Genomic DNA, 10,000 nt, shown 5'->3' with positions numbered 1-10,000 from the left:
TCCCTGCCTGACTCAGGATGTCACAGGAGGTGCTTTGATCTCCCAGCACAAGATAGAGGGATAGAGAGAGGGAGAGAGAGAGAGAGAGAGAGAGAGAGAGAGAGAGAGAGAGAGAGAGAGAGAGAGAGAGAGAGAGAGAGAGAGAGAGAGAGAGAGAGAGAGAGAGAGAGAGAGAGAGAGAGAGAGGAGCAGTGAGAGGGTCCTTGACTGTAGTTTGGGCATGACTAAGCTTGGAACGCCTTTGTTAAACTCTGTATTCCGTCAGGCGAACAGAGGGACCCCTGCTCTATTCTCAGATAGACACACACACACACACGCACACGCACACGCACACGCACACACTCTGATGCCAAGGTATAGAGGCACCACCATACCAGTAAAACCAGCCTGTCACCCACACTTCGGAAATTCCCATCAAGCAGTAACCCTGAAGTTGCATACCTCCGTGACATGCTAAACAAACACTCGTTAGTTTATCCGAGCTTAAAAAACAAGAACAGGGGTAAGAGAGGATTAATGAAAGTTAGTGTCGGGAGGTAAGGCCGGCTCCTTTTGATGTGTCAACTTGATTACATCCGCGCAATCTGCAGTAAGCACTTGGGGCCGTGTATTATTCAGCTCATTAGCCACACTAGAGTGGAGACTGCAACGGGCCACAATGGCAAAACAACATTTGGTTGAAGTCCATGCCGACAACATTTCTTCAAATATGTTTTAGGAACATACGTATTTGATTGACTTCAGGGATGTTAGTCCATTTGCCTCGTTTTAACAACAGCCTAGGCTATTGCGATGTCTCAGGGCCCGCATAGCCTACGCTGGGAAATGACATCAGTTGTTTTCACTTGAAACTCGAAGGTCTGACGGCGCCAATCAATCCTTCTTCGCTGTGGTTGCTCAACTTTGTTCTTTAGCAGTCACAATAACAAGCTAACCAGCTACGACGACCATAGACTGGCGCAGGCTAGCTACAGGCAAGATGCTCTAACTAACAGGTGTTCTCCTTGCGGTTGGTCGGTTACTGACAAGCCAGTGACTGTTTGCTGTTTACACACTCATGCGTATTGGGGTTGTGTTTGCCGTGGGCGTAAATTATTACCAACCCACTACCTAACGGCAATGTTGTTTATTACCTCGAGTGTGCCAGAGAAATAGTAAACTCCAAAGTTTAGCCCACCGCTGCTGCTGCTGCTGCCTCGAAAAAGTTCCCACGCTCTGACTGACTGACGCTTGGCAAAATCATGGTGGTGTTGTAAGCAAGCAAACAAAACTTCTCAAAGTGCAAAACTTTTTTTTTTTCGCTTACCTGCAGCGACTGGGAAACTGTGAAGACGTTGGCGATCGGCGTAAAATTATCCCAGAGTTTTTAAACCACAAGAGACAGCCATAGTTCTTGCAAGATTGTATCAAAGCCACTTGTTGCAAGTCTTGTTTTGCGACTCCCTTGAATCGGCCGAGAGCGGGGCGCTCAGGAAGCCCCACCCCTTTTAGAAACGCCCCTCCCCGCCCGCCCTCATGTTCCAAATCGCTCTGGTCCTGGACCAGTCTCCAGTGATCCACTCTACTGCCGCTTGCTGTCGCATGAAGATTGGCTCTGATCTGCGACCAGTGTGCATGTCTGTCTATGACCTTTAGTATAACAGGTAACACTGTGTGCCCGTCACTCAAAAAATAAATCGGATCAAAAATTCAGGCTGATATTAGCTCTTAGTTATATAAACTCAGAGAGCAAAAATGTTAAGGCTTATAATCTTTTCCAAACCGATGACAGAGGTTGACAGATCAGACACTAAACCTGTAGACCTGAGATTGACATGCAGACAAAAAAAACCCAAAAAAAACATAGCCTACAGGTCCTGGACAACTCCATATATTTTGAATATATTATTTTAACACTGAAGTGGTTCATTTTCATTTTGAGATGTCATATCACACTATCATCTGAACTGAGACAAGGACAGAGGTATTCGGTAGGTCATTTATTAAGGTAACGCCCAATTTGCAAATGAAACAAGAGCAACGTCGCCATCTGGTGGACATTTTGAATAATGCATAGGACGGGACATAGGACATCTTACATCATCCTTCCTCGATCCTCGATCCTCGATCCTCGATGCTCTCAAGGCATGTGATGCTCTCAAGGACAACACTCAACAATAACATAAAACAAATAGTAAGAATGGAATAAGGGCATTAAGGCTATGTATAAGAATAAATACAGTATGTACATTTACAAATAAATAGATGCTATGGGTGGGATAGGGTAATTGTCCGGAGGGTGTGCGGCCTTGTTGTCCCTGTCAAGGTAACCATGGTTGTGGACACCCCAACTGGCACAGCCGGCAAGATGCAGGATGCAACATACAATTGAAAGAGGAATAGTGCAGTATCAGTATAAACTGAGGTTTTAGATTAAGTATAAATATAGTGCAAGGCAGTTCAGTGCAATGATAATGTATTAATAACAATATTCTAACTGTAATATTGAAGTGCACATGATATGAGGTAGATGAGCAGAACAGGTTAATTGACTTGTTTGTTGATCGCTGAGTAGAAAGTGGTCAGCAGCTCCTTAGGCAGATTAAACTTTCTTAGCTGTCTTAGGAAGTATGACTTCTGCTTGGCCTTCTTATGGACAGTGTCAATGTGGGGAGAAATTATGATAAGTGCTTATATTTCCTTTTTTAAAAGGGCATACATTTAATAACCTACAATTTAAAAAGTACAGTATACCCCAATTGCATCCATACTATACAAAGGGCTGATAAGACAGGAAATTATCTGTGCCTGAAATGATCAAATACATTCAAAGTCAATATAGAGAATAGCGTTTCTTGACATCGTACATGGCCGAGCTCAAGCTTGAATTCAGGCACCACGCCTGAACTCCATCAGGCCTGTATACACTACACAAACAAGGTGCTATATAGAACCAAACATGGTTATATTGCATGGTTCATATGGAACCCCTAAATGGTTCTTTAAACCATTTTGAGGAGCATGTCAAAAGAACCCCTAAGGGTTCTTAAAAGGCTGCATGGTTCTATGTATATAGCACCCCAAGAACCCTTTTTGTAAGAGTGTGTCCTCTCAGCTTGGCGTTGCTGAGTCAGCATTTGAGCAGCCATGTCATGTGTCCAGCGTCAGTCCTGCTGCAGCTCTGCTCTCCACGCACACCACGGCGCGCTCTCCCCACTCTCCCCACACTCCCCACTCACCCCCTCTCCTCTCCCCACTCTCCCCACACTCCCCACTCACCCCCTCCCCCCCCCCACTCTCCCCACTCTCCTCTCCCCACTCTCCCCACACTCCTCTCCCCACTCTCCTCTCCCCACTCTCCCCACTCTCCTCTCCTCACTCTCCCCAACGCTGAGGGTTCTGATCAGGGTACGAGTCTAGAGGGGGCAGCTGCACTCCCTAACGGCACCATACAGCAATCTCTCTCTTACACTCACACACACCCACACACTAACTAACTCTCTCTCTGTCTGTCTCTCACACACACTCACTCACTCACTAACTAACTCTCTCACACACACAAACACACACACTAACTAACTCTCTCTCTGTCTCTCTATCACACTCACTCACTCACTCACTCACTAACTAACTCTCTCTCTCTCACACACACTTACTCACTAACTCTCTCTCTCTCTGTCTCTCTCTCTCTCACACACACACACACACACACACACACACACACACACACACACACACACACACACTAACTCTCCCTCTCTGTGTGTGCCCATGGGTGTGAGGGAGTGTCTTGGGCGTTTCATCTCCTGGTCCCAGCGCAGGGTTGGGTTACCGCAGCGCACACACACAATGGACCCTCTGTTGGGCCGACCGCACGGAGCATGCTCAGTGGTGCGCGCTAGTTTTATGCGAAATGTGGTATGTAGTTTGGCTCATTAGCTCACGTTCATGATCAGACACCATCCTCCTCCTCCTCCTCCTCATCCCGTTATGTTAGCCTACTGTACTACTATAAACCCAAAGTTTAATTCATCTGTGACAGATCAAAGAATTCGGTTTGCTGGGAGAAACATAACAGGCTTAAGGGGAGGCCCGTATCTGGTGAACCTGATGGCTAAATGCGCAAGACAATATTTCGTCTTAGAGCAACAGCTGCAGAGACACAAATATACAGATAGACATACAGCCCACAGACCCACAGACATGGAGTCTGTGCTTCATCAAATGGCAGCAGAGCCCTTGATTCCTCTCCAGGCGCGAGCGCCAAGTTGCGAGGCCTCCGTGATTTTGGCGCGCAGTGCTAGTGGTTCCGGCCTACTACACGCCTCCTCAGCAGACTCACAGGAAGTCGGCGGCGCTACACGGTGGTCCCCCGCGCGCTCACAGGAAACATGTCCACGTCTCCCGGTGACAGCAAATAAACACACCCAGGGACGGCGTCGGAGCCCAGGAGAGGAGGACAGCTGATCTACGTTAAACAGGAGAGCTGGGACCACAAACAGACGATAGGTCTCGCGGTGGCGGCACTGTGGACCCGTGTGGCCTGATCTAGATGGGCTGTTACAGGTTGGGTGGCTGACAGGCGTGATTTCTAGCGCACGAGACACCGGGGTGGCCACGGACACACACACACACACACACACACACACACACACACACACACACAGGCCCCTGCACAGCACAGACAGCAGCTTTAATTCCCGGATCTGACCTGTCTGTCACACGTTGAGAAATTGTCCCACACACACACACACACACACACACACACACACACACACACACACACACACACACACACACACACACACACACTTGTGCAAGGAGTTACTGTAAGACAGGGAACTCTAATACGTGGCAGATGTTCTCTCCTGCCTTCAACGTTCCTGGGAATGAGGTTAGTCGTTAATTGGTTTGCCAGTGATGATGTCAGTGCAGAAGTGTAGCCAGATGACTGGGAATACCGGAGGAAAAGCCTCTCTCGCATCGGAACCTTTTTTTTTACCAAGAAGACCATCAATGTTTGTGCAGTCCCCTCCCAAGGGTCAAAAATACTCGCATTAGCTAAACCTCCCAAACTGAACCAGCTAATAAGAACGCAACCCCCCAGAACTGTTGTACGAGGACACCATGTGACCATTGTCACTCCAGGAAGTCAGCCCTCATCAAGGATTTCAATCAGATTGTGTGACCAAAATCCTAGGATTCCTACAATGCATCCTATATATGTTGCTATTGGAATCCTATAGAATTTTTTGATAAGGGATCTAAATTGAAGTGGATTTTTTCCCCTGTTTCTTTCTTGTTCTTCTCTGCTGTTAATGACAATGGCGGATGATTTTGGACTCAGAAGACAGCATGGTAGTTATTAACTTTTCTTTTCTCAAAGATGGAGACCCTCTGCTTAAAGCTTTGAAATGTTGCATAAATATCAGGCAAAGCATGTTGCACACAATTAACTTTAAAAGGGTGGGTTTTGAACATTCTAACACAAGATTCTATTCCGCAACAATTCAACGTTCTAAAATTCTATGTAGAATTCAATGAACCCAGATATTCTTTAGAATGTTAATTTTCCAACATTCCAAACACACCGGTGTGACGGTACACTCTTAAGGGTTAATACCATATCACCAGACCACTCATGTGGTATATGAACGGGTGTATTTCCAAAAGAAACACAACTTTTGTTGATTAGCCTGAATCCATCTTCAGCCAGCACTGCACATAGCAGAAGTTAATGTTGCGTATACAACCACAATGTTTTATTTAGTTTGGCTCAAAAGATACAGTGTACTTCTTTGAGAAAGATGGGTTCACTTGCACGTACAGTATGCTGCTATCACACTTAACAAAAAATAGAAACATACTGCATCTTCCATAGTGATATTCCATACAAACTACAATGGTCCAAGAACAGAATTACACAATAGCGTATAAAACACACTCTCGCACAGAGTGATTAATTTATGTGTGTGTGTGTGTGTGTGTGTGTGTGTCGCTGGGTCTGTTCAACAAACAACTGTATTGTAGTTCCACCTTACTAAGGAAATGGAATTCAAGTTCCTCAACATTTCTGACGAAATAAAAAAAAAGAATCATGATTTGACATGTATAGCTAAAGTCATGTACAAGACCACACAAAACTAAACACCAACAAAGACTCGGGTGTTGTAGTGAAGGGAAACAAATGCACGTACAGTCTCAGTTAAGAAACATGGCACCTTTATTGCTACATGTTATATACACGTTGTGTTTCCTGTTACAGAGACAGAAAATATCAACTCTTCATCTCTTCTCCTGCTGGTTCATGGTTTGTGGTTATTATTTTTAAGTTTGTTTCTCTTTTTTGTCCTTTAAAGATGTGCATTTGACAACAAAACCTTACACATTTCACCGCGGGTGCAAATCACTCATCAACCATCAACTGCAGTGGAGATCATGACGCTTAGAACAACATCCTCTAAGAACATTGAGCTCGGAACCTCCCTGTCCTTGCCTACACAGAGCTACAATCCTACTGTGTTCTTAAGATGCTGCTACGCCTCATTGTTTTTGTTTCTGTTTGTTTCTGATAGTAATCGATAGGTTATGGTAATTGATAGGTTATGGTAATGAACCATACTTTGTTTGTTTTCTTTTACTATCTAATATAGTAAAATAAAGTAAGAAACTTTTTTACTCAAAACTTTTGATTTCAAAAATCTAGAAAGAGTAATATTTAGAATTCAAGAAATGTTCTTACAATATTATAGTATAAAAGACTAACTACAGTGAAAAATAAGCCAAATGTTTTTTTTTCTTTTTTTAAGCTTTTTGTCATATATATCTCATGAGGGAAAGCATCTGGGAATACATTAAAGTCTAACATTAGCCAACAAACAAACAAACAAACAAACAGATGGCAGAAAAAAGGAAATAAAATAAACAAATTGGAAAATGGCAAAAGCAATGACACAACTTCAGTTTGACTATTGACTGAGCAGGGATAGGGGATAGGCGACACACATTCTCAAATATAGAGTTCAACGAGGCCAAACACTACACGGGGAAACACTGATGGGACGATAACGTCATGAATCTTCATGGGGCTTATGCTAATTGATTGCTGTGTAGAAATATAGTTCTGAGGAGTGGTTCTGCGATGTTGTGGTCTGCTACAGAAGAGAACCAGTATTTCTGTGGTCGTGTTTGTGGTTGTGGCCTCAGATCTAGGAGGGTACCGGTAACTATGGTGTGGTGGTTCTGGTCTCAGTGTTCGAGTGGGAACTTGTAAGAACGGATTTGTGGTTTTGTGAGCAGCTGTGCTCTTATGTGGTTCTGTTTAGCAGTATCTCCATAGCTGTGTGGTTCTAGTCTATACAATCAGATAACAGGCTACAGTGGCTGAGGGATTCTAGTCGGTGCTATGAAATGATCAGATGTTTTGTGGTTCTCTTCTGTGCTATGGAAGAACTGGTCATTGTGTGGTTCTAGTCTGAGCTTTGGAAGAACTGATACAGATCACTGCGGTTCTAGTCAGTGTTATGGGGAACCTAGTGGGGCTGTGAGGGCCTTGTCAGACAGTTGGACGACGATCGGAAGACAGGAGGTTAAGGAAGATACTGAGGAGATCTCAAACAGAGATAGAGCATTGAAAGCCAGAGAATGTACAGCACACACACACATACACACACACGTACGTACACACACACACACACACACACACACACACACACACACACACACACACACACACACACACACACACACACACACACACACACACACACACACACACACACACACACCAAAAGCTTAAAAAAACAACAGTGTAAATGGGAGAGGAGTGATGAGACTGAGTGCCCTCTAGAGCTGCTTGTTGTTCTTCTGGTCACCAGGACTGATGGGGCTTCTGTTCAACTCTGACTACAACGCCTACATTTCCCATCAGCCATTTCTGCTGCTGAAGTGGGGGTGGGGCTAAGGAGGCATTCTAAATAACTTAGAATCTCCCTTGGCTAAATTACACTCAATGTAACAACGCTGTAGAGTGAAGCCTAAAGAAATGCTTTGTATACATATATTACAAATAAACATATGACACGGTTATTTTGAGTAATGATTTTTTGTATGATTTTTTTGGAATTGTTAATTGTACTGTATTACTAGACAGAAAGACAAAAATAATGTAAAACTTGAACTCAGGCCAGATGATGTGGTCTTCGTTGAATTTTTTTTAAATGTTTTTTTCTTTTTCTTTTATTACTTCAGTTTTTTGTCTGTTAATCTACTGCCTCTCAAAGCAATCTCCATGGTTGCCATAGTTTCAACTGAAGAGTTCTGGATGTTTATGTCATGGCTAGCCACGCCTCCAGAACTCCTCATCAGAAACTGGGCTAAGAAAACCAACTATCTTCAGGGTGAGCTGTTGTTTTCATGCTAACTCTCTACGGAGGAAAAAAGGCGGGAAAGACCCAACCCTCCTCCGCCGCTCCTTAAGACACTGAAGAGACCTGGCAGGGAATGCATGGCCTGGACAGCAGGCGAGTCCGAAACATATCTGGGCCACTTCTGGCCTGTGTTTGGCCCAGATTAGGACATATATATGCCGCTATCTGGTGTCATTTAATGCTGAATGCTTGTGCTCTCTCTCTCTCACTCTCTTTCTTTCTTTTTCTTTCTCTATCTCTCTGTCACGCTTGTTGGCTCTCTGAGTGTGAACAGTCCGTGGTGGGGAACACGTCTGGCTAACAGCCCACGCTTGACCTTTCAGGAAAGCTAGAGTTTGCCATCCTTCTCTACTGATGCAGAAACCAGCCGCTTCCTGACCTTTGACCTTTGACCTTTGCCGTGACCTCTGTGTGCACTCCTGCGATTCCTCTCTAGTGCCTTTTTGCTGGACACAGTCTGAGCTGAAATGAGTACATAGGTAGTTTTGGTTTGACATTTGTGTACTATACAAATATAAATAATATATTATCTAAAAAAACAAAATCAAGAAACAAAGAAACACTTTTGTTTTTTTTTTCCATCATTGAGAATCTTTGAGCATCTGGTGGTGCCAATTCTTTCTGAGAACATAAATTATTTGATCTGAATGGGCTAAAATATATATTAATCTCATGATCTTCATGGCTTCACTGAACTCAGCTCAGACGAAAGAGGCGAGAGTGCTAACATCGCTAACACCGCTAGCTTTGCTCGGTCCCTGGCAAACTGTAGATCAACTGAAACGTCATCGGCCTCTCAAAGCAATGTCGTAACTTTCCCTTTAAGCATAGACTTTATAGCTCAGTAACATAATAAATAGAAAAAAGACAACAAATGAAATGATAAACAAAACAAATAAACAAGAATAATTGCTGTTACAATGCATTCGTCAAATTCAGTTTAGGCACAAGGCTGCTTCCCGAAGGGTGGGGTGGGGTGGGGGTCGGGTGGGGGCGGGGTTAGACAATGGAGACAGTCTCTGATTGGTCAGATGTGACACTCTGCACACAGACACCGGTATGTGCTAAAGTCTTGGGCTTTCTGTCATTCAAAGTTGTTGTTTTTTTTTCTTCTTTTCTTTTCTTTTTTTTAAAAATGGGTTTCTTCTTCTGTGGGGCTGAGATTCTGTCTGCATCCGGGGGAGTCTGGACACTGGCCAGTTTAGTCCTCTCCACCGCGTAGGGATTACTTTTCTTTTATTCGCTTTTCTGTTTTTTTCTTCTTCTTCTTCTTCTTTTTTTAAATCTCGCTTCAAGTGATGTGTCTCTTCGAATCTGTGTCACAAGCTGGGAGTCCTGCCGGCCGGTGGGAAGCAATGTCACCACTGCCATCTTACACACTTGATCCGCACCGTCTTTGATCTGTAGGAGACAAGAAGAGGGGTTACACACGCCACACTGCAGGGGTGGTGGGCTACAGGGCTTGTGCTGGGGCGTCCGTCTCTCCAGCTGCTCCACATGTCGCTTAACTGTTATGTCTTACAGGGCTGCACAATTTGGGGGAAAATAATCTAATTGCAACCTTTTCTGACAGATTGCGATTTGATGTCTCT

At 44.2% G+C, this 10,000-nt stretch overlaps 2 protein-coding genes across 2 annotated transcripts in view; both read right to left on the bottom strand.

Moving 5' to 3' along the window:
* cgnl1 (cingulin-like 1) overlaps positions 1-1,437 on the bottom strand; it is a 59,482-nt gene extending 58,045 nt beyond the window's left edge. The window contains exon 1 of the mRNA XM_062524613.1: positions 1,307-1,437. The gene's annotated coding sequence lies outside the window, so the exon portion shown is untranslated. The remainder of the gene's footprint in view (positions 1-1,306) is intronic.
* Positions 1,438-5,993: 4,556 nt separating this feature from the next.
* Positions 5,994-10,000, bottom strand: part of tcf12 (transcription factor 12) — a gene marked incomplete in the record, with an annotated part of 174,323 nt that continues 170,316 nt past the window's right edge. The window contains 1 exon segment of the mRNA XM_062523919.1: positions 5,994-9,809.

Source organism: Sardina pilchardus, chromosome 21 (genome assembly GCF_963854185.1).
Source record: "Sardina pilchardus chromosome 21, fSarPil1.1, whole genome shotgun sequence".
In the NCBI taxonomy this organism is placed as follows: domain Eukaryota; kingdom Metazoa; phylum Chordata; class Actinopteri; order Clupeiformes; family Clupeidae; genus Sardina; species Sardina pilchardus.
This window is presented reverse-complemented; position numbering and strand designations above follow the sequence as displayed.